The following is a 26,520-nucleotide window of genomic DNA, read 5'->3' on the forward strand; positions in this document are numbered from 1 at the left end:
TTAATGAACACTCACGTGGCCCATCCCCAACCCCCACCGCCTAACATGGGAACCACTACTTTCCAATCTGTGGTACCCCAAAACTAGATGGGGGTGAGGGTGAGGGACGGTGGGAAGGTACGCCCACTCTATTGGCCAAAACTCAATTTTCATGGGGTTTCCTTTAAACCTACTACCAGCCTAGTGAGTAAAGAGCTCGGAGTCAAGTTAGGTCAGTGCAAAGAGACTGAGATCCCTACTGGCTGCCTGGTCTCTGTTTTTGGATTGTTTCCCCTTCATCCTAATCCTAATCACAATCTACTATCAGAGTGATCCTTCTGCAAGCACCTATGTTCCTGTTCTCGGCTCTCTGGAATCCTTTAAGGGCCCCATTAGTTCTGTCAATTGCAACCAAGAGTCCTGCACAATCAGAATCACTGGAAGGTTTTCACCAGGAGAGCAGTATGCTCAGGCTTGTGTTGGGGAAAGAGACCTTAGACAGGAGACATACAGATTATGCTCCCGGATTTATCCATTTTATTCCTTGAAATCAGTGACTTGGTCATTTCCTTGCGGGGGGGGGGGGGGGGGGGGGGCAGGAATACACATAAAGGCAAAGGGAAAAGGTGCCTGTGCCATCTCAGGAAGATGGCTGATGGAGGGCTGGCTCCGCTGCGGGCCAGGTATGCAACCCGAGGCAAGTCCCCGAACTTCTCTGCACGGTGACATCTCCCCTCCGTGCAGAGCTCTTACAAGACTATACAGTACGTGTGTCCATACGTACAAACAGAGGCCCAGTGACTGGGACAGAGTCTAAAGTATACGTACAAAGTAGACGGGTCTGTTAATAAGTGTCAAGAATGATTTTACAAACTGGGTTAAGTTCACAATTGGGAAAAAGCATGCTAACCTGTTTTAGAGTACACTATCACAGGAAGAGTAGAAGTTCTTGATTCACTTCAATAATCTTTCTTTCATGTGGATAATCACAACACAATTCCATTTCCTAACAAGTACTTACAAAAGAAATTTCTAGTTTCCTGCATGCATTAAGTTTTATATGTCATATGTTTGAAAGATTTCTAAATTATTAAGCAGCCAATTAAAAAATGGGCCGGCATAAATTGGTCTTACCAGTATTTTATAAAGTTACCCAAGTGACATATAGAAGTGATTCTGGCATTTTGGATATTGCTAGAATTTTCCTTTTGTATGTGTTAGTGGGGAAGTGGACTAGTTTCAACTGGAATTATCTGGAGAGCAGGAATTTAAACACACCCATCTAATATTCTCCTCGCTTTGGCCTTCCAACTGGAGCAGCTGTGGATAGCTTTTCTAGAAGTCAGCCCCAAGAGTAAAATAAATTTGGAAGCAGTTTGTCTAGTGAGAGGCTTAGGGGGGAAAAAAATTCAAGTGTAAGATGAAATATAAGAAAAGAACACTAAAACAAAAATAAAATTATGGCATATTACAGTCAAGGACATTTTGTAAAAAAAAAATGTTTGGAGAGAGGCCAAGAGTTATGGTTAAGCAACGCTGTTAGCGCTTAAAGCTGCAAAACAGGGGGAGGGTTGCTTTAGGGTGAAGAAGGCAATGGGCTTAAACAGAGAACAACATGCACGCTACGTGGGAAAGACAACCAAAATGCTGAATATGAAATTTAAGGCAGGAATTACTATTATGAAATAGGTGTTTAATACAAATCGTAATCTCCAGATGTATGGAGAATGATAAGAGATAAAACTGTGACTCCTGCCAACCATGAGTTCCCTCAAATAAACACTGGATTTAGGGGCACTTATTTCCTAACACGTATTTCACAACTTTAGGAAATTTGGACAGAACATATGCAAACTGAGAATCACTTCATATTACAATCTTAGGAGCATGACTTAGAAACTCTGAATTGTAATGTATGTAACATACTAAATGTGATTCTACATGGAGGAAAACACCCCAGATTTTCCCTGGGATTTGTTTGTTTTGTAAGATAAAACAATGCTAAAACATCTTTTTAAAATGTAAGGGAGTGGGACCACAAAGTTTCGAGTAAGCAAGTCATGATAAATAAAAGTCAACTGTATAAAAGCCCTTACACACAGCAGTGGTGTCCACTCTAACGCAGAGAGAACGGGACACAGACTCACCACTGACCACGGGCGAGCAGACTGGGCAGAAGTCAGACGATCTGGCAGAGGCATACTAACCTGGCTAAGTCTGACGTACAGAGGAGTTTTAGATGCGAAACAGAGGCCACATCAAATGTAGAGCAACCCTAGAGGGGGGGAAATCAAAAGGTGAAAAAACAAGGCATGGAAAAAACACACATTGGCACTGTGTCAGTAGACATTTATATATGGAATACGAGTTCAGGAATGCCAGAATCAAAAAAAAAATTTCTCTCCGTCAACATGCCACAGTGGCATATTCCAACATTCCAAAGGCACACCTTTAAGTCCTTAAAGGATTTTTAGTTTTAGTTTAGGGATGTGGTTACGAGCAGGAGCTATGGCGCCAGGATGCCTAGATTCAAATCCGGGGGCCTCCTGGGGCCACTTAGAAACCTGGTGCAATCTGTTTAGTCTCCCCCTGCCTCCACTTCCTTGCCTGTAAAATGGAAATAATCATACCTATGGCACAAGAGCCTTTTGAGGATTAAATGAGTTCATCTGAGTCAAGGGCTTAACACCGAGTGGTAAGCAGGGAGCCCTCGGGTATTTGTAGTTAGTTATTTCCCAGAGACCCTGACTCAAGTGAAAACACCTCGCAGCCTTGAGCAGATATCAGATGACAGACCTTTAAAAAAAGTGTCAATTAAGAACACTATCCTTTGGGAAAGGCAACAAGTACTGAGGGGCTGAGGGTGAAGTGACAATGAGGGGAGGAGGACTCTAGCAGCAAGGAAAGGCCACTAACAGGCAAAACAAACAACAAAAACTCCAAAACAAGCAACAACAAAAAACACACTTTTGCTTAATTCCAATTTTGTTTTTCAAAGACAAGCCTACTACTAAAAGGAGAAGCTGGAGGGCAGAACTTGTTGATAGCAAGCCTACCCAGTAAAGGTATTTTTAATAATTCTATATTTCAGACTACATTTCCTGCATTTCAATCTAATCAGGAAGGAGATGTCTCCTTCCCAATGACTAGATAAGGCTTTATCTGGTCGGTCTGGACGGATGGGAAGCCATCCGAGAGGGAAGGAACTGATATCTTTCTACTAGAAATAAACATACAAATACAAACACCTAACATATGCTGATCCCCAAACCTACATTGTGGGCTTGACTCTTAATTTATTACTACTTGGGTATCATAGCAGTTTTCAGTCCTGAGGGGGAAAAAGCCTCTCTGATGGAGGACCACGTAGTGGAAGTTATCTGATTCTATAAACATAGCAAGAACGCCATTTGTAACTGCGGTCACTGCGTTGGCCTGTGTGTAGCTCTTCCTTTCGACGCAGACAAAGATATGCCTCACTACTAAAAGCTGAAACACCCCATGGAAAAGTGTGGCTTGATTTCCTACTTTTCCTTCCACCCTCGCCCCCTCCCTACTTAGTATCATGTCACACAAAATTACTTCCAGAAACTGGGAGGCTTGAGCTGCCAAGTTATAAAACCTCAGCGCTATGCTTACTGCTTTCTTATCTACAAGTCAATACTTATGGGAGTGAGAGTCTATCGATGATCAAGGCCATGGTGATTTTCCCATTTTGTAAGAAACCTAAAATCTCAGCAGAATCACAAGCTGCTGAATCCACCACATTTGTATGAGCTATGCGAACGCCCATTCCTCTACAAAGTTGCTACCACCACTCCCACATTTGGAAACCTGTATTTTAAATTTCATCCCTATTTTTAATCAAAATAGAAAATCAAATAGATTTCTTTAAAAATAAAACAAAAATAACATGGATGAGTAAAATATCAGCAAGTTCCTGTAATGTGTGCTTACTGACCTATCTCCCCTTCCCACCTCAATCATTCTCTAAAATTTTCCATTATAATTTTAAGATGTTATTTTCCCAATGAATGTTGTCAACCATTTCCCACTTAAAAAGAAATAGGTTTTAACTTAAGAGCTCAGAAATTGGGCTTGTTCTGGGTCCTGTAAAATCATAGCAGATGATCCTTAGAATCAAAATTTCCTTTACACTTTCACTGAGCGATGAAGGTGTTTGCTTCCTTTGATAAGGGGTTCATAACACATAGTGGTGGTAAATCTGGTTAAAGATATTGTCAAAGGATGATTTGCTTTGCATTATTTAACATTACACCACAGAATTAAATCATGTAAAATGGAAGCTTTATCCATCTCAATCACTAAATCTGGTTAAGTGAAAGTCTACACAACTCTAAATTATAAGCTTTTTCATCTTCTTACTGAAAATGTCTAGACACTGTTTTGAGATTTATTTTTAGGAAAGAATATTAGAGAAGAGACCTTGGCTTTGAAGAGGACCATGCCTCCCACTTCTTATGCTTCCTGTTCAGAGGCTGATGGACTGCCCGGCAAAAGTTGCCAAATCTAAACAACCATTTAATAATTCTCCCTGAAGGAAAGGTTTTAAAAGGCTATAGTGCCAATCAAGTAACAATAGATCAATCAGGTTTTCTTAAAATATAGTGTTTGCAGTTGAGATCTGGATAAGCAATTACATTCAAAGGAACGGAGGAACGGGGAGCTATCAATCTCCATTCATCAGCAGGCATTCATGGATCCAGGAGGTCTGCGAGGCTGGGAGATATAAAAATGAATACTATACAGCTGCTGTACTTCCAGCTAAAAGAAGAACCTAAACAAAGATTTACAGGGCAATGTGTTAAGTGCTATACTATAGGTGTGCACAAAGGGCTGGAGGTCAAGGGAAGAAGCCATAAATTCTTCCTGGGAAATCAAGCAAGCAGGGAGATGTAAAAGGAAGCTTTGGTGTTGTTTCCTTGCGACAGACTCAAGACCTTTTCCTTACTCTGTTCTCAAAATAAGGCACTAACTTCAGGATTTATGAACTGTTCTACTTGCAAGTGCTATATGTTGGTTCATTTATGTTTGACACAGACTTTCAGTTAAAATATCCTAGGGATATAAGTTTTTTAAAAAATAAATGTGTTCTTGTAATATTCCCATGCAACACGCATAATCCAGAATGGCATGAATAGCTAGCTAGCAGTCGTGAAAGTTAGAAAGTTCAAAGATGTTTTGAAACATAAATGAACAGAAGACACACTCTAACGACTTAGTGTTACTATATTAATAATGACTTTTAAATATCACTTTTTTCTTCTTCAGGCAAAAAATAAAAGAATCACCTGATTATATCATGGTGAATATTTGTCTTTCTCTACTTCTGTGTTTAAAAAAAGAACAAGGGTGTTGGATCAACTTCTACTTAACATCATTTCTCATGCATGCCATATTCCTACTTATAACATAGTTGTGACAGAACCCCCATTGTTCATTACACACTAGCCCCAAACTTGAGTAATTCTAATGTAAGCATGAGAAACCACGGTCTCCTTTGGGGTGAATTTCCAAATTCCTCTGTGTTAAATTGAGGTCTAATTTTCCTTGTGCCTGGTTTTCACAAGAAGGTCCATTCCACCCCATGTGCTCCTTTTCAGCTGTCAATAAACAGAGGCAGTGAATTCCCCCGGGGCTTCACAAAGCTAGTTAGGCAGAGCCATTCATTCCTTCAGGAAAACAGGGCATTGATTTCAGCGAGTTCCCAGGGAGCAGCTGCAACAAAGAGATCAAAGGCCCACCTCTCTCTCCCTCCATTGCTTTCATTAGGCCAGGCCCAGACAAACAGCGACAGGTTTCCTTGAGACAAGGAGAAGGCCCGGAGACCACCTCATGGTTCAATTCAAATTCATCCGTTTCCTACATTCCAGTGACAGTCCAGAATGCTAACCATGACAAACCAGCACAATCGCCAGGCATAATATACTGCGCGCTAGTTCATCCAAGGTCAGAGGGAGAAAACGGGCACCAAGGGAAGTCCTCCGCTACCAGGGCCTGCTGGGCCTCAATGGCCCCCTGACATTCCATAAATACACATCGCCTTCTCACTCTCCCTTTCTTCTTCCATTCTGCAATCCTCCGAGGGATGGTCTCCCTTCATCTCCAATTTCTTTCGTGTCACCATACCCAAACGACAGGGACACTTTATTCTCCATCGAATAGCTCTACTGATGATTGGAGTGTGGCTATCGTGCAGCCCTCATTATTGGCTGGCACCCAGTAAGCTACGACATAGCATGAATTTAGAGCTGTAACTCCTAGGGCTTCCCGCAAAGGCCGCTAGACCTAAAGAAAGAGTCAGTTTGCGTAAGTTCTGTTTGCCAAACAAAACCGTGAACAGCGACAGAACAGTTAGCTTTTTCATTTGAGCTGGGTAATCATCCAAACTGGTAATCCAGGCTCCTAAATGACAGTCTGTGTGAATGAGCCGTGTGTGTGTTTGTGGGAGTGAGGAGGGACTAGGAAAAAACATGGATTGGCCTGATTGGTTACCTACACTGAGCAGATATTATTAAAAAGTTTCCAAGGTCTCCACTGCATTCTGAACTGCTTCTTTGACACAGCTTTCATGAAAATCTGCAACAAAATGTGTTCATTTTACTGAGCTCCACTCCATTCCTGTCACTAATCCTCAGTGAACATGGGAACAGATCAGTTAAATTTCAAAATTCCTAACCTAAAAAGAAAAGAAACGATATTGGAATGAGAGGGATGGAGAACTCACTCCTTGACACAGAACATGACCTTTCTAGGTGCCTGTCTTTTGAGTTTCAGTGTTGACCTGGGGGATTCAATCACTGATTACTCATTTGACTCAACGATGCCATTTTGTACAGGGTGCCGAACAGCCCACATTGGCTCAGCTGGGGACAGAGATGAACTTAAGAAATGCAGAGCTCTAAACTGCACAGAAAATGTAGCTTAGTAAGCGCAGTTGTACAGTCATCGTAGGAACCTGAAAGCTGACTCTGGCACTGGATCATGTTGGGCCTCTCTGTCTTCCTACTCTCCCAAAATGGAGAGAGAAACATCAAGAATCCCTTTACAAGGTATTGGGAAATAACACCACATCTCAAAAATTATGTATCTCATCAAAAATGCTGCTCTTATGAGTAGAAACTCCTTATATAATAGATCACTCTATAATCTAAGAGAGCTGTTCTGGAAACTCACTAAGTTTCTATAAATCAGATCATTTTTTAAACGCACTCAAAAAATGTCCTACTTAAAGAAAGACTATGCCAAATGATGAAATACACTCATCAGTTCATTTATATGCCTTTCAAGAGCATTTAGAGAACTTAGAAACATCCATGTGATCTTCACCATGACCAGCCGAGATAGCTGGCTTTATTCATTTCTATTTTTGAATGAAGAAAATAGACTTGAGAGGTAATAAACTGACTTACCAAAGTCATAGAATTAGTAAGTAGCAGAGTTAGAACTTGAAATATTCTGTTTCTAAATCTCATGCTGTTTCCACTGTACCCAGCTACCCTGTATGCATATAATTATTCACCGAAGTTCTCTCACCATAGCTATATTAAGTAAGTCATCATCTATTTCTAAACCCAATGCATTGCACCATTCAGTCAAGAAGGTAGTGCATGCACTCCGGTATCAAGTAGATCCATACCTAAATTTTAGTGTCGCCTTTTTGTAAATTAAGCAGTTAACAATATTTTTAGAGCCTCAGTTTCCTCATCTGTAAAAGAGGAATAATAATAATATCTTTTCTCATAGGGTCTGTGAAGGGTCAAATTAGATAACCTGTATAAAGCACCTGGAACAGTGTTAACATATAACAAATGCTCAATAAGGGTGGCTGTTGGCATTGATGTTGAAAGTCAAAGCAATGTAAAACTTGTTAAAATGGGGAAAACGCTTCCTTTTAAATTTAAGGAATTTTTTTATGGCCTAGAATATGTCCCTGGGTTAGCTGGAAGTGTGATGTTCGGTTAAAAGATATTTTCCTAGAACTTTTCTGTTCTAATTTAATTCCATTATGGTCAAGGAACATTCTTTGTATGATTTAAATCCTTTTAAATTAATTGACTTGTTTTCTTACACAGAATATGGTCTATCTTGATTAATGTTCTGAGTGTACTTGAAAAGAATATGTATTCTGCTGTTGTTGAGTGGAGTGTTCTATAAACAGCAATTAGGTCCAGTTGGTTAATAGTGCTATTTAATTCTTCTATATCCTTATTTTCTATCTACTTAATCTATCATCTACTGAGAGAGGGTGTTGAAATCTGATTATAATTGTGGATTTGTCTACTTCTCCTTGTGCAAACTGAAACTCTATTATTAGATGCATAAACATTTAAGATTATGTCTTCTTGAGAAATTTACCATTTTACCATTATGAAATAATTTTATTCTTGAAAATATTCTTTGCTGTTATTTCTATTTTCTACTTTATGATATTAATATAGCCACTTCTTAAAAAATTAGTGCTAAAATATATGCTGTTTTCCATCCTTTAGCTTATAAACTATTTGTGCCTTTATATATGTGAAATACATTTTTTTCAGGCAGCATATAGCTAATTCTTGTGTGTGTTTTATCAAATCTACTCTGACATTCTTTGTCTTTTAACTAGAGTACTTAAACCATTTATACTTAATGTGATTCTTGACATTTGTTAGGTTGAACTGTAGCATCTTGTTATTTTTTTTGTATTTGTCCCATCCGTTCTACGTTCCCTTTTTCCTTTTTTCTGCCTTCTTTTGGACTGATTATTATTTTATTTTATCTCTTGGCTTATAACTCTTTGTTTTGATGTTTCAGTGGCTGATTTAGTGTTTATAATCATATCCTTAACTTATTACAATGTACTTTCAAGGGATATTATACCTGCTCACATATAATATAAAAACTTTATGGTTTTATATTTCAATTTTTTTCTTCCTGACCTTTGTGCAATTATTTTCTTATATTTCATGTTATCAACCCCAACTCTATTGTTACTATTTTTATTTAAACAATCATTTATCTTTTATTAAAGATTAAAGATTTTTAAATTTTATACATTTACCCAGATGGCTATCATTTCTGATGTTGCTTATTTCCATCTGATATTATTTTCCTTCTTCCTAGGTGCTTCCTTTAACATTTCCTGTGGTGAGGGTCTAATGGTAATATATTCTTTCAACTTGAGAAAGTCTTTATTTCATTATCTTTTTTAAAAGATATTTTTATTAGTTATAGATTTCTAGCTTGGCAGTTTTTTCTTTCATTACTTTAAAGATATTATTCCACTGTTTTCTGGCTTACACTGCTTTTTGACAAAAGTTTGACCTCATTCTTTGTTCCTCTAAATTTATAGTATCTGTTCTCTGCTTTAAAATATTTTTCTTTATTACTGGTTTTAAACTATTTGATTATGGTGTACCTTGGTCTAATTTTCTTCCTTTTTTTTTTTGTTCATGCTAGGTTTTCATTGAGCTTCTGAGATATGTGGGGTTATTGTTTTCGTCAAATTTAGCAGACTTTCAAGCATTATTTTTTCTTTTCCTTCCCTCCTTTGGAGACCCTAATTACACATATACAGGGGTATTTGGCTGATTGAAGTTGTCCCACAGCTTACTGATGGGCTGTTTTCTTTATTCAGTATTTTTGTCTTTCATTTTGTAAAATTTCTGTTGCTATGTCTTCAAGTTCACAAAATCTTTCTTCCTGCAATGCCTAGTCTACTGTTATTCCTACCCAGTGTAATTTTCATCATGTTATGGTGTCTCTAGAAAATCAATTTGGGTCTTATAATAGCTTTCATGTCTATCCTTAACAAACTTTATGCTTTCCTCTACTATCTTGAATATAGTTATAACTATTTTAACATCTTTGTTTAGTAAATATGTTTTCCTTATTAAAATATTACGAATTTTAATTAGATTAATTTAATTAAAATCTGTTTATTAAATCCATGGCATTTCTGGACCTATTTCTATTGATTATTTTTTCTCTTTACCATTGAATTTTTGTATAGCTGGTAAATTTTGATTGAACATAGGCACTGCTTATTTTACCTTATTGGGTGCTAGATATTTGTTATTTCTTTAAATATTCTTGAGCTTTGTTCTGGGATGGAATTAAGCTACTAGAAACCATTTGATACTTTTAAAACAGGAGTCCAAAAACTATGGCCCACAGTTCAAATCTGGCCCACACTATTTCTGTAAATAAGGTTTTATTGGAATACAGCCCCCCCATCATTTACATATTGTCTATGGCTGCTTTTACATTACAATAGCAGAGCTTAGTAGTTGCAAGAGTTCATATGACCTGAAAAGTCTAAAATATCTTCCATTTGGCCCTTTACAAAAAGGTTTTATGACCTTTCTTTAATGGCTTCCTTCTAAGATTTTTTAGGAAGATCAGAGCAACCTTTACTCTGGGGCTACTTCTGCCTTGTTACTAGACAAAACCCTTCTGATCATTCCATCTAATACACTTGTATTACAAAGTTTCTCTACTCTCAATGGTGGGGACACACACTTCCCAGCCCTATGTGAGCTACCTTTTCCCTTCCAGTGGTTCTTTTTTCAGCCTTGGGTAATTCTTTTACATGCATGCACTAATTAGCATTCAGCTGAAGATCTCCAGAGTTCTCTTTGTGAAACTCTCTCTTCTCTGGACTCTATCCTGCAATTCTAGCTGCCTCGGCCTCCCTGAATTCCCTACTCTTATCACTGTAATTCAGTGTGACCACTGGTCTGTGTTTGGTTTCCCTTCTTATGCTGTGGCCTCATGCACATGATTTGTTTCCCTTCTCTCAGGGTTCACTTCTTATGTTGCTTGTTGTTCAATGTCTGAAAACTTTTTTTTCATAATAGTTTATGGGGCTCTTATTTTTGGCTGCTCAGGCAGGAGCATAAATCCAGTTTCTGTTACTACATCATGGCTGGAAGTCATGGTGGAAGTCCCCTCATTATGAAATTCTGCTTTCTTACATTTTCATTAGTGCTTTACATTTTCAAGTAAGTACTGACAAATCTACATTACCTCATTTCTTTTGTCCACTTTGCTAAGATGTAGAGATTACGTAAAAGCTCAAAAAAATGCAAAAAAGTGATTTGCTGAGTCTATTGCAGATCAGCCCATGTCTCCTAATCATTTTCTCTCCTATAAAAATATATAATTTTTTCAAAATTTACTACATATAAGGATATAAGTAAAAAAAAGATAGTCTTCTGTATAAAGCATATTGTAAAATTATTTATTACTAGTGTCTCAAGCTTACAGTACTGAGAAATATAGAATTATTTAAAAGATTAATAGTTACTGAATGCTGCTAATGGCCAGGTGTATCACCTCAGTTAATCCTCATAAATATCACAGCTATTATTATTTCAATTTTATAAATGACGAACTGTGGCTAAGAAAGGTGCACTAACTTGTTTATAGTCATGTACTTATCCATATCACAGCCAGAATTCAAGCCAGGCTGTGCTTGGTTCTAAAACTTGTGCTCTCCAACATGCCTTCTGCTCCTTAATTTATAACTCGTAAAAGGGGAGCTTCTAGAACTAAATTTTGAAAGAACACTCCAAGTCCTCAATAACAAAATGGCATTAGGAACCATTTACTAAAAGTATCAAGACCGATTCACTTTTTTTCTACCAAAGAACTTCTAATCAAACAACGAATAACAAAATAAAGTATACAGAAATATATAGGTGATTAATATTTGAATTTTATTTTAAGTCACATATAATCTAATTAAAGTTCTAAATCAGGCATTCAAACTTCCTTATTGAGTTATCTGGGCAAGCCTACAACCTACAAAATTCTGCTGACCTTGAGCTCTAGCAGATTTTTCTTACACCTAAGTATTGAAAACATATTCTGCTTCCTTAAGATCTTATTGTTTATTTTCTGGTAACAAGTTTTGCTCCAGGTTCTCTAGAAAAGTACTCTCATGTAATTAGAAAATGCAAATATCAGGGTGGAGGATAAAAAAATTAAAATATCAACTTACAAAAGCCAATGATGACTATGTTATCAATCAGGCAGGAACAACCTAAAAATAAAATAAATTTAAAAATAAAAATTATTTTAGTTTTATATAATAGTTTCATATTCATTTTTAAATTGAATTTCATTAAGATAATTGCAGATTCACATGGGGTTTTAAGAGTGATCTTGAGTATCCTTTACTCAGTTCCCCCCAACGGTAACATTTCACAAAACTGAGGTACAATATCACAATCAGTACACTTATATTAATACAACCCACTGGTCTTTTGAGATTACCCCAGTCTCATTAAATTTGTGTTTGTGTGTGTGTATGTGTGTATTTAGTTCTATAGAATTTCATCACTCCCAACACTTGTATATATATCTCTGTTAACAGTTTCCTCTATATTATCACCCTCTCCATTTATACTAGAGATACTTCTCCCCAACATACCATGTTCTGGCATTCCCCAACCTTTAATTAACAAAACCTTTACTGACCTCCACTTCTCCCACTATATCCCCAGACTAACTCTGAAAAGAATAGAAAATTTAGATAATCCTCATTTCCTCACCTAGTCACTTTTCGACCCATTCCCCTGGCTCCCATCTCCACCACTCTATCCTTATCAAGGTCCTCAAAGCCATTATTATCTTCATTTTAAAAATCATGATACTGAAGCTCAAGAGAGATTACGAGGTTAAGATGGTAAAGAAAAACCTTCCCTTGGAGATAAGCAAGAGCCCAAGGACTACCCCAAAGTACTCTTTTCAGAATATTATACTTCCTTCCTCTCTTATATCATCCTCTCTGCATTTAATCTCCGATTTCTTGGAATATCTCATTGTTTTTCATCAGTTTTAACTGAGAAAAAGAATTTGCTTGACTTATGAATATTTTATCTATAGCACTTGATGTATATTATTTTATTTAATTGTCACAACAACCTGAGAATAGGAGGTTTTATCCCCTTTGTCCAAATAAGAAAATTCTGGCTGAGAAAGAATAAAACCTTTCCCTATAGCAGATAGTTAAGAAGTAGAACAGCCAGCATTTGACCCAATCACCTGGATTGTGGGCCCAAAGCTGCCAGCCCTTCATCATGGTTAGATCTCATAGTTTTCTCAGTTGTTCCCATTACACGGTAACACGGTAAGGGCATCATTCAGAGAGAGGTGGCATGGTCCCAATACCTCCGTAAGGTCAGAAGACCATTGATACAAACTTGCTATGAGCAAACACATAAGAAACTGATTTCTATATCACAATGGGACTTTATAATGGGAATTATAATTGTCAAGACATGACACTCAACTTTGGTGGTCAGCACATTTTCCCTCCCTAGCTCTACCTAGGAAGCTAAATTAGTAAGGAGGGGGTATGGGGCAGACTTGGAATATGGAGGAAGTGGGCAGAAAGACTTGCCCCATTCCCAAACAGAGCAAACCTTCCACTCTCCACTCCCATGTGGCTAAGATAAAACGCCCCCTTACAAATGGGGACCAGGAAGGGACAGTTCAGAAGGAACTGTTTGCTATTCATCTGTCTGTGCTCTGAACAGGGAGGTCAGATGCTGCTGCCTTTGCTGCTATTAGCTCTACATTAGCTGTTCCTGACAAAATAGCCAGGCAAGAGATGGAATAGGCTACTCCACCACCTCCACCCATTAAAACAATTACAGAAATAGAGATGCTGGCCTCTAAATAGCTGAGAGCTTCTAAGAGAGGATTCATGAAATAAACACATCTTCAATATATACAACCTCTGATCAATCCCCTCCAAAATATCCCAACCAACCAAGTCTTTCCTCCTCTTTCTTCCTATTTTGAGGGGGCAGGGAAATTCAGCGAGGTAATTACAAAATATTTTGAGTTGCCAGCCTAATAGAAAAAAATTAAATGTTCCTTCTTGTTTTAGATACACACAGAGATACCATCTACTCTAATTTTTAGGAATCTGAATAATATGTTCATGCTTTAAAGTTAGAACATTTTCCATCACCTACTTCTCCAACACTGAGGGGAAACTAGAATTAACACAAATAGGTAAATCACAACAACAAAATATAAACCATAAAGTTTACTGGAAAATTTTTAATTTACAATATCTAAAGATTATGTATGGATCTGTATTGTATTATATTAATATCCCCAGAAAGGTATCAGAAAAATCAACACTTTTCCTATATAATGTAGATTTTTAAAACCTCGCAATGATTTCCTAAATTATGTCCTCTGAGGATATGAACGTCTTTCCCCAGCTGTTTAAAAGCAATTTTCTAGATTGCAATTTTAAGCATCTCTTTGAATGCGACAAGGTCTTACCCTTAAAATGTATGACACTGACTTCTGCTTCACAGAAGTGCAGACAGAATTAACATAATAGTTCTACTTCATACAAGCTCTCAAAATCTCCAGCGGGAGCTAAACTAAACTAGTTGCATTATAAATGCTAATAGTATGCTTAAAAAAACATGGCATATGAGAGTAGTTACTAAAGTAGCTTGTATTCAGCCCCAATACTTTACTGCCACATGAGTTTCTACAAGACCCATTGTTATGGACTGAATTCGGTCTCTCAAAATTCGTATGTCGAAGCCCTAACCTCCAGTGTGACTATTTGAAGATAAGTCCTTTAGGGAGGTAATTAAGGCTAAATGAGGTTAAGGGTAGAGCCCTAATCCAACAGGACTGGTGTCCTTATAAAAAGATAAAGAGACACCAGGGCCACTCTCTCCAAGCAAGCACAGAGGAAAAGGCCACGTGAAAACACAGCAAGAAAGCAGTAGTCATCTGTAAGCCAGAAAAAAAGAGGTCTCATCAGAAAATGAATTTGCTGGTATCTTGATCTTGGACTTCTAGCCTCCAGAATTGTGAGAAAATAAATTTATGTTGTTTAAGCTGCCCAATCTGTGGTATTCTGTTAACGACAACCTAAGCATACTAATTTAGATTCGGTACTGTGAAGTGTGGTGCTACTTAACAAATGACTGAAAATGAGGAAGTGGCTTTGGAACTGGGTAATTAATGGGTATAGGCTGAAAGAGTTTTGAGGTGCTTACTAGGAAAAGTCTATATTGCCTTGGAGAGACTGCTGGTAGAAATAGGAAAGTTAAAGGTGATTCTGGTGAGACTCACTCAGGTGGAAATGAAGAATATGCTACTGGAAACTGGAGGAAAGGTGATCCTTATTATAAACTGGCAAAGAATTGGGCTGAATTGTGTTCTAGTATTTAGTGGAAGAAAGAACTTGGAAGTGATAAAATCAAATATTTAGTTGAAGAGATTTCTAGTCAAAGTGTTGAGGCATGTGACCTGGCTTCTCCAGTAAAATTTAAGAGGAGAGAGATAAATAGAAAAAATCCCTAAGCAAAAAATGAGAACATGAAGATTTGGGAAAATTCTCAATCTACCCATCCTGCAAAAAATGAGAAAGCATGTCCAGGAGAAGGTGTGGCTAGATAATCATTCCACAATGAGATTGGAATTAATCAGCTAAATCTGCAAAAGCCAGAAATAGAGTTGGGATTATACCAACAGGACACTGCCAATTTGGACCAAAGGGAACCTAGATAGGATAAAATAAAGGAAGGCTTTTCCACTACTGAGATTGAATAGGACTAGAAGATAAGCTATTTGACTGCAAACCATGCTTTATTCTTTAAGAAAAGGAAATAAGGACACCCCCCCCTAGGCAATTCAGAGATCATCAACATTCCACTCCCATCAAAGAAAAACTATGGTATACTGAAATAATGGAATGCTACTCAGAATATATATATATATATATATATATATATATATATATATATATGAGAAACAACAAAGTATGTATGCATGCTTCAACATGGATGGATTTCAACAAAGTATGCAGAATGAAAAAAAGTCAGACACAAAGCAATACATACTATTTGGTTATTCTTAAAGTTCAAAAATAGTCAAAACTAATCTAGAGTGAGGGAAATCAGAAGAGTGTTATCTCTAGGGGAGGTACTGGCCGGAGGATGCATGAGAGAATTTTTCTTTCTGGATGGATGTAATATTGTCCACCTTGATCTAGTGCTTACGCAGATATATATAAATTCATCAAGCTGTATATTTAAGATTGCCTCACTTTATATGCTCCCCCCGCCCCATGTATTTTATAACTCAGTAGGAGAAAAAGTACTTCATAAAATATAGGCCAACTATTTTTACCTTATCAGTTGCCTTACTTCAAGGTTATTAGGCAAACGTAAAATTTTCTACTTGAACATAGGACAGAAACCAAACAAATTGTGCTTAAGTTTCTAACTGTTTCACTGGCCCTAAAATAATTAGACTATTCAAACCTTACTCATTAGAATAAATAAAACTTAGAAGGAAAATCCAAAGAAAGTAGGAGTACATCAGTTAGTCCACATCAAGTGGCTTCGTCACTGAAACAGACTCCAAGCAGCACACTGACGATGTAAGTAACGCAATTTTGGTAGTGTGTTTTTGCCATAAATATGTCTATTAAATAATTTTATTTAACTATTTATTTTTAGTACCACAGTAGTATGGCATAGAAGAAAGAGCAAGAGCTTTTAAATCAGACAAACCAGTTCTGCCACTTACTAACTATATGGTGTTGGGCAAATTTCTTAATCTCTTTGATACTGAGTTTCTTCACAATTTAAAACAGGGACAATAATACTTACTTTGCAGACTTGTAGTACAATTATAGTAGGTATAGAAGGTACTTAAGAATGGTAGATATTTAGCAATAGCTCTTTGTATGCAAAGTATCATGGTAGGTAATGGAACCCTAGCTCTAAGAACCTGACCAACTGGAAATGACATTTAGATATAAAGACTGGTGATGAAAGGTAAGAATTTAACAAGGGCTACAGATTACAAATCAGAGTTCTTATCTAGCTAGTAGGGTTGCGGAGGAGTATCCTCTGAACAGAGCTTGGGAATTTTTTGGAAAACCCACTTAAGGCATAGGAAATGGCATGAGTAAAAGCAGAGCCTCAAACACAGTACAGTGACTTCAGATTCTGGCGAGTAGTTAAGACCCACTGTGCTACTGGACTAACTCTGAGGAATAAGACTATGAGGCTCGGAAAGCAAGTTGGGACTAGACAGGGAAGGACCACTGTCAAGGACCTGTTTTCTCAAGTCCTGGCATGTCACTGAAGGATTTTTTTTAGAGAACTGACCCCCAGTGGTCATTAGCCATGCTAGAAAGGGGAGGAAAACATATGCTAGAAAGGGGAGGAAAACATATGGGGGGGGGGGGGGGGGAGAACATAGGATGATAAGGGCCCAATCCAAGATGCTCAGAGGAGTGAAAGAAACAAACAGAAAAGATAGAGTTCAATGTTACCCACATTTTAAAAATGGACAGACATCTGACACGGCCCATACGCTCAAGAGCAGAGAAGAATCCCAAACCAGCAAAACATATTGCCTGGCACATCAAAAGTACTCAATACATATTGTTGGCAAATGAATCTTTCAGAATATTCCAAATATTGAAACCTCTACAATAAAAGATTGTTCAAGGTGAAACATGTAGAAAAGCTAAGATCATTTTTCATTTCCTGTTGAGGGCCCATTTTTCATAATATATGCCAAGTTCTGAATTTGCTCAATTCAATATTGAAAAAGACTCATTTGCAAGAGCTATCTTGATCTCTATCTCTACCCAAAGACTCAGATATAAATCACTCTAGAAAGTTGGGAATGTTGCCACCTCAGTTGCTAAGCTCTTGTGTAATCTTTTTTTCAGGAATTTATCACTCATTACGTCTTGTGCTATGGCAAAAGAAGAGCCACTGTATGATATGAATAGTATATGAAAAAAATTAAACAAGTTAAATCCAGATCATAGAAATATGTGTAAGGTTTAACCAGGAATACAAGATGATTTAATAATTAATATATTAAAATAATTAAAATTAAAATAACCTGCCACATTAAGAAATACAGAAAGGAAAAAATAACTATGTCCCTAGGACTATGCATAATTCTTAGCCCTTTCTATGTATGAGCTCATTTAATGATCTCAAAAACCTTCTTGGTAGACATTTTATCTACATTGTATAGATGAGAAAATTGAAATATAGAGAAGTTAAGTAATTGCCCAAGGTTACACTGTGGAGGTAAGAAGAGGCACACTTAGGAATTGAACCCAGGCAATCTGGCTCCAGAGTCAAAATTCCAGTTAATAAATGTAGAAAGAATGAAGAAAATGGAAAATCATCATTAGAATACCACAATAATTGCTGCAGGTAAGATCAGCTGAATGCTAAAATTAGTGGACAACCTTAAGGAGAAACAGGGTATTTGCAAACCCTCAAAATATCTCCCTCAAAGTATTTACTAATTACCATGGTAGTTTTAACATATATTCTCAAATCATTTGATACTTTTCCTTCTCCTCCCCATGAGTGTGGACTTGCTTCTAACAGAATAGATAGAAAGTGAAAAAGTAATGATGTTACAGTGGAGAAATCTAGTAGACACCATCCAAGCTATGTGATCAAGGTTAACATGCTGAAGTGAATATCATGTTCCCCCAAATAGGATGCAACAGAAGGACACAATATCTATGTGGTATTCTTCCTCCAAAGTCCACAACCTCAGTCTAATAGTAAGAAAACATCAGACAAACCCAAATTGAGGGACGCTGTACAAAATACATGACCAGTACTCTTCAAAAGTGGCAAGGTCATGAAAAACAAGTAAAAACTAAAAAAACTGTCACAGATTGGAGTAGCCTAGAGAGACATGACAACTAAATGCAATTTGGTATATGGATTAGATCCTGGAACAGAAAAAGGACATTGGTGGGAAAAGTAGGAAATCTTGAATAAAGCCTGTCATTTAGTTAATAGTATTGTGTCAATGTTAATTTCTTAATTTTGGTAAATGTACCAGGTTATGTAAGATGTTAACATAGAGGAAGGTTGGTGAAGGGTGTATAAAAACACTCTATACTATCTTTGCAACTCTTCCATAAATCTAAAATTATTTAATACATTTTTTACTTTAATACCCATTAGTGAAAACAGATCTCAATAAACCAGGAATAGAAGAAAATTTCTCAATCTGGTAAAAGACATTTACCAAAAAAACAAAAAAATACAGTAAACATTATCTTTAATAGTGAAATACTGATTATCTTCCCTTAAGTTTAGAAAAAAACAAGGATATCCATTTTAAACGCTTCTGTTAAATATCCTTCCAGTGTTCCCAGCCAATGCAATAAAGCAAGAAAAAGAAAAAAGGAGTAGAGATTAGAAAGGCATTAACAATTTCTTTTTTGCAGATGATGTGATTGTGCATTGATAAAATCCCCAACAATCTATAAGCTACCAGAACTGAAAAGTGAATTTAGCAAGGTCACAAAATACAAGTTCGATACACAAAATCAATTGTCTTTCTAGATACCAGCAAGATGATTGAAAAATAAAATTAAGAAAAAGACATTTACAATAGCATAAATAAATCAAGTGCCTATAAATAAATTTAATAATGCATTAAGTTCTCCACACTAAAACCACCAAAATAATGCTAGAAATAATTGAAAAACCTATTCAATTGAGAGACATACCATGTTCATAGATTGGAAGATTCTGTTAAGATGCCCATTCTCCAAAATTTGTTCTATAGAGTTGATGCAATCGCAATCAAAAGTCTGGTAGACTTTTTAAAAAAATAGACATTAATAAGCTCATTCTAAATTTTATATAGAAATGCAATAGCTAAAACAGTCCTTAAGAAGAACAAAAGTGGAGGCTTTACACTACTGTATGTCAGGACTTACTATAAACTACAGTAGTTAATTAAGAAAGTGTGGTACTGACGGAAAATTGGTCAGCATTTCAAGTGGAACAGAATAGAGTACAGAAGAGGATCCAAAATATGATTATTCATTTTTAACCAAGACCCCACTGCAACCTGATGGGAAAAGAAAGGTCTTTTCAATAAATGTGTAGAGCAGCTGGATGTCCATGTGGAAAATAAATCTTGACCCCCATCTCACAACATACACAAAATCAGCTGGAGGTAAATCAAAGACCCAACTGTGAGGACTAAAATGATAAAGCTTAGAGGAAACCAGAGGCAAATCTCTTTATGACCTTGAGGGAACTTCACAAAACAAGTCTGACTGGTCAATAAAGATATAAAAAGATGTTTAACATTAATACTCATGGAAATGCAACCAACTTACCCAAAGACCACCAGTTCAGCTCCATGTATTTAGGGCGGTGTCATGAACATCTGCAGTAATTTTTATTTATGTATTTATTTATGTATCTATTTATTTATTTATAATGACCCAAAATTGAAAACAACTCATATATTCATCCACAAGAGAAAGGATAAATAAACTGTGGTATATCCATATAAACCAAACATTATCCATAAAGAGTTCAATAGAAAATATTTTAGGCTTCGTGGGATATATGGTCTCTGTTACAACTACTCGACGCTGATGGAAGGACATGGCTATGTCCAATAACATTTTAATAAAACATGTTTTGGGCTGCATGGGCTGACAGGCCATAGTTTGCCAGCCCCTGCTATAAAGCAAAAACAAAAACAAAACTACTTATACTGGCAACAAGGATGAATCTAAAAAATATTCTGTGAACAAAATAACACAAAAAGAATAAACTATATGATTCCATTTATAAGCAGTTCAAGAATACCTGAAAATAATCCATGGTGAGAGATGTCAGGAGAGTACTTGACTGGGGGAGAGGAACGGTTCTGTCGATAGTAAGGAAGAGGAGGGAACTTTTGCAGGGATAAAAATGTTTTTTTATCTTTATCAGGGTGGTGATCACGCAGCCATAAATTTCAATAAGCCACACATTTTATTTTTGTTTTTATTGTATGTAAATTTGGAGAAGAAAACAAAGATTAGACAAAGATCACAATACAGGTCTAAAATTACCTAAAATTCAACATGGTGAAAAATATAGAAAAGCTAGATTAAAATTAAAAGACATGGATGACAGAATGAGAAAGCTTAACAGAAGTTGAATCAGAGTTCTTGAAGGAATGAAAAGAAAAAAATGGAGAGAAAACAATACTGAAAGAGATAAAGGTTAAAACTTTTGAGAACTGATGAAACACTAACCTTAGACACAGGAAACACAATCAATCCAGGATAAATGAAATGGCCACACCTGGACACACTCCGTTGTAAAACTGTAGAACACAAGAGAAAAGAGATCTTAAAATCCAGCAAAAAAACACAGATTACCAACAAACAGCAGTTATTTGAACTAACTGTAACACTGAAGTGAACGTCAATGGAATGATACCTCCAAAGGGCTGAGAAAGAAACTGTGTGCCTGAAATTATATACCAAGCAAAACCATTACTCAAGAATGAAAGCAAAATAAAGACATTTTCAGGTAAAGTTTGCCATCAACAGCCTCTGAATAAACAAGCTTCTAAAATATATGCCCGAGGAAGAAAAAAAATCTGAGATACAAGAAAGAATGACAAAGAATCCATAAAAAGAAAAAAATAATGTAAAATTTATAGGAGAAAAAAATCAAGATGGACCCAAAACTCTGGATGACAATAACATGTGAGCCAGGAAACTAAACTGGAGTCTTAGCAAACTTTTTCTTGAATTATTTGTAATAAGAATAGAATTAATAAACTTTAGAGTAAGCTAAGTTTATTCATTAAAAATTTAAAGGAAATGACTAAAAGAAAGAACTCAAACATATAATTTTCATACTAGCTGAGAGGGAGGAAAATGAAATAAGAAAAAATCCAAAAGGTGGCAAAGAAAGAAAACACACACACACAAAGAAGACCGGATTAAAACAAAACCAAACCAAACAAACAAAAAAACCCACACCATAAAACAGAATGCTAACTTTAATCCTAAGTGTATCAGTAATTATGTTAAACTTAATTGGGCTGAGAGCTCCCAGTAAAAGGACAAAGATTGGCAGTGTGGATTGAAAAACAATCAGATTTTACCTTTTTGAAAGTCTAAGCTAATGCTAAGAGGAAGGTGTGACTACAGTATTATAAAACAAAACAGATTTTAAGGTAAAAGGCTTTTGGGAGAGGCAGCTATAGAATGACAAAAGCTCCAACTCACAGAGAAGATAAAGCAATTCCGAACTTGCATATACTCAACTTTTATAAAGCAAAGGTGACAGAATTACAAGAAGAAATTGAGACAACACATTATTTTATTGTGATGTTTTTATTATACCTATCTCAGTAACTGATAGATCAAACAAACCAAAATACTAGTAAGGTTGAAAAGATTTCAGTGCCACAATTCTTATGCTTAATCTAAGACATATATATATATATATATATAGAGAGAGAGAGAGAGAGAGAGAGAGAGAGAGAGAGAAAGAGAGAGAGAGAGAGAGATATGTGGACTGGGGTGTGTGTGTGTGTGTGTGTGTGTATACCTTGCCCCAAAAGTCTGTGAGTACATATTCTTCTCAATCATTCAAGAAGCAGTTGGAAAAGTAACCATGAGGCCATAAAGCAACTCTCAAATTTCAAAGATTCAAAGAATCGGTAGCATAGAGCCCTCATTTGCTGACTACAATGCAAGTTAGAAACCAGTAACAAAAGGATAACTCACAAAACCTTCCAGGTTTGGAAGTAAATAATACTTCTAAAAATCTCATTAAAAAAGAAAAATATAATGAAAAAAAGTTTTAATTTTTAGAACTGAAAAATATACTAAATATAAAGCAATAGTAAATAAAAATCTGCAGAATTTGCAGTATAAAGAGCCCAGAAATGAGCCCAAGCATATCTGGAAATATGTTTATGACGGAGGTGGCACTGCAGACCACAGGTCCCGGGACTGCTCCACACGGGGAAAAAGAAAACAGATTAATTTTAATATCACAACATAACAACTATACATTGATACATACATATATACATTATGAGTCAGGTAAATTAAAGATCTAAGTATGTAAAAGATACAAACTTCAAAATTTTTTAGAAAAGAATTTCAAAATATATTACCCTAATAGAGAAGACTACCTTAAGGCACAAAAACGCAAAGAAAAGATTGTCCGCAGTTTATTTAACCAACAAAGGGTTTGTATCTTAAACAATGTTTTCTAATAGAAATTTCTGCAATGATGAAAAAGTTCTGTTAAACAATATAGTATAATGTAAAATAATATCATGAAATATAATAGCCACTAATCACACTTGCTACTGAGCACTTGAAATGTAGCCTAAAGTGACTGAGGAACTGAAATTTTTGAAATATGACAACATGTTAGTATTTTAAAATCTCTGATGAAGGTCTGTTATGTTTTTATAGGTTTTTCCATCTTTGATTTTTCATAAAAAGACTTTATTTAAATTTAAATTACTATATAAAATATAATTGCAGTTTTGTAAAAAAAATACACAAAAATTGCATTTTAGAAAACACACCAAAATGTGAATTTATTATTTGTGAATGATTTTAATTTTATTCTAAATATTTTTTATTTTATTTTTTTAATTATATTTTATTGCTTAAAGTATTACAAAGAGTATTACATATGTCTCCTTTTTTTCCCCGCCCTTGACAATCCCCTGGCTAAATATTGTTATTTAGGATATAAAACATTTAAAAATTTTATGAACACTGTTGTATCTACCATAACATTTATGAAATAAAATATTTCTGATATTTAAATTTCCTAGATACCTCTCCCTGATCATGACTTTTTTTTAAAAAAGAGCAGCTGGAAAATATGAATAATAAACTAGAGTTCTGGCTTCAGGTTTCTTCATTCTGAGATGCCCATATTTTAATATATTGGGGGGGGGATTTAATATACAGACATATGCATCATTTAACAAAGAGTTATAAAGCAAAAGCACCCATGTAACCATTGCCCAGATCAGGAGACAAAACACTTCCAGCATCCCCGAAGCCCTCCGTGTGTCCCCTCACATTCACAGCCCCCACCCCACTCCCCCAGGAGATAACCACTAACTTGACTTTTATGGTATTAATTTCTTCACTACTTTTAATGCCTATGCATGCATCCTTAAGAAGAGCTTTATTTCATCAGGTTCTGAATTTTACATAGATGATATCATACAGTATTCTTACTTGCTTTTTTTTTTTGGCTCAACTTCGAGATGCATTTATGTTAAAATGCAAAACTACTTCGTTCACCACTGTACTGGGTGGGTTTCATTTTATGACTAGAGTACAATTTACCTTTCTTCTATCAGATGGACATAAAGGTTTCTTCCAGCTTTGGGGGTATTAAAACAACACTACAGCAAACCTTCTTGTACACGTCTGCTTGTGTATATGTATGAACATTATCTAGGGCAGTGGCTTTCAAACTTTTTTGACCATGACTCATACATACTAAAGAATGACGTTTTACATCATGACACACATCTGTGTGTATGTATAAAATTGAGAGGAAAAATTTTTTTTCATGAAACAAATACCCTATGACCTGATATACATTCCCATATTTTTCTATTCTCTGTCAATTCGTGTTGTACAAGTCCTGATCATTATCCACGTAACTGATTTCAGACCCACAAAAATGCGCTCCAAACTTTGAAAAACATCGCTCTAGAGCAGTGGTTCTCAACCTTCCTAATGCTGCGACCCTTTAATACAGTTCCTCATGTTGTGGTGACCCACAACCATAAAATTATTTTCGTTGCTACTTCATAACTGTAATTTTGCTACTGTTATGAATCGTAATGTAAATATCTGATAGGCAGGATGTATTTTCATTGTTACAAATTGAACATAATTAAAGCATAGTGATTAATCACAAAAACAATATGTAATTATATATGTGTTTTCCGATGGTCTTAGGCAACCCCTGTGAAAGGGTCGTTCGACCCCCAAAGGGGTCGCGACCCACAGGTTGAGAACCGCTGCTCTAGAGGATAAATATCTGAGAGGACGTGGAACAGGGGCATCGGCTGTTGTCAACTTTTCCAGATCCTTAACTTTTGAACAAATATTCTTATCTAATTTTACCACTCTAATGTTAGAGCTAAAACCATGAAACATAAGGCCGTTTTATCATTTCCTTCGGTCGTTAAACAGTATTAATCACTTACCATGTGCTGAGGATCCACTGGGCTCCGAGCCAGACGGATGGGTTAATACACGGGCATGGGGGTGGGGAGGACATTAGGGACCAAGACCTCGGTGAGGCCCCAGAAAGCTCACAGGAGGGGACTCGGATCGTGCCTGGGGAGGGAGGGGGGAGGGAAGGATTCCTGGAAGGAGGAGGACCTAAGTTGAGTGTTTCTATTTTTAACTTTTTTATTGGGTTCCTGAAACATAAAAGTAACACATTTGTTGGGAGGGCGGGAAAAAAGTCAAAATTACAGGAGTATATTTATTAAGAAGTAAACATCCTCACCGGTGTCCCTCCAGTCTGATGCTGAAACTAAATAACAAAAATTACACGATCACCTATCCTATCCCAGAGACATGTTAGGAGCCCACATTCTAAAATAGTTTTAAGCGCCTATCGGGTAGGTCCGTACGATGAAAGCATAAAACGAATCCTACTTTCCATAATGCATTTACAAACCTGCAAACAGCTCGTGTTCTTACTTTTAACGGACTTTTCAATGATCTTTTCGGCCTTTGGGCAAGTTTGGAGCGCCAGGTTTCGAACAGCGAGTCCACTTACTGCATGCCCAATAGACGCGAAGGCTTCCCAAAGGGGCGAGAAATGCGACCTGGCGACAGCACTGTGGACTCTAGCGGACGGGGCTCGCCCGGTGACAATCGGTCGGAGTTTCTCGCTCGGTCCCGAGGTCCCGAGGTCCCGAGGAGCCCGGACCTTCCCGTCCGCGGCGCGGGCGGCACACCCTCCCCGGCGCGGCACGGAGCCCGGTCCTCGCTCTGCTCCGCGGCAATGCCGCCGCCTTCCGCCCGCCGCCCGCCGCCACCCCAGTCCCGTGGCGGGCCCCACGGCCACGGAGCCTGGCCACGGAGCCTGGCCACGGGCACCAACCACCTACCCTTCGGGTCGAGAGTCCCGCGGAACTCAGGCGAGGCAGCTCAGGCTGTTGCCACTGCGGCCATGACGGCAAAGCCGGGGAAGTGCCGCGCGATGCCCGCTGAGCTGAGCTGAGCTGAGCAGGAGAGCCGCCCCGTCCGTGTGGCCGTCTGTCCAGCAGGAGAGTGAGGCCAGAATCCTCCCGGCCGCGCCTAAATCAAGGCTCGGGGCGGTGCCGGCGGCTTGAGTGACAAGTGGCAGATGCCGTGGGCTTTGCCGCTTGGCAGCCGCGAGGATGGCTGCAGAGGGGAGGCCGTGCAGGCGGAGCCCGAGCCGGAACGGCGCGTCTGCGGGGAGGGAGGGCGGGAGGGCGCTGGGGCCCCCGGCGGGGGCGTCACGTGGCAGGAGGAGGCCCCGCTGGGGAGCCGGGGGTCGGCGGTCTGGGCGGGGGAGCGGGACCGGGACCGGCGCCCAGACGCCTGGCCGATGGAGTCATGCGTGCGCGCAACGCCAAGGTCGTCCAGGTGCCGCGCTGGCGCAGGTAAACCCAAGGCGGCCCGAAGTCCCCGCGGTC

General features: G+C 37.6%; 1 long non-coding RNA gene across 3 annotated transcripts in view; it reads right to left on the reverse strand.

Annotated features, from left to right (window-relative positions):
* LOC139012226 (uncharacterized) overlaps nt 1-26,135 on the reverse strand; it is a 43,070-nt gene extending 16,935 nt beyond the window's left edge. For all 3 annotated transcript variants that reach the window (XR_011471840.1, XR_011471838.1, XR_011471839.1), the window contains exons 1-4: nt 25,969-26,135; nt 21,086-21,156; nt 11,987-12,028; nt 2,187-2,254 (exon numbers count right to left, since the gene is read on the reverse strand). This is a non-coding gene — a long non-coding RNA (uncharacterized lncRNA). The remainder of the gene's footprint in view (nt 1-2,186; nt 2,255-11,986; nt 12,029-21,085; nt 21,157-25,968) is intronic.
* Between the last annotated feature and the right edge of the window lie 385 nt (nt 26,136-26,520).

This window comes from Myotis yumanensis, unplaced genomic scaffold (genome assembly GCF_028538775.1).
Source record: "Myotis yumanensis isolate MYYU_CA2020_CCGP unplaced genomic scaffold, mMyoYum1.0.hap1 SCAF_6, whole genome shotgun sequence".
In the NCBI taxonomy this organism is placed as follows: Eukaryota; Metazoa; Chordata; class Mammalia; order Chiroptera; family Vespertilionidae; genus Myotis; species Myotis yumanensis.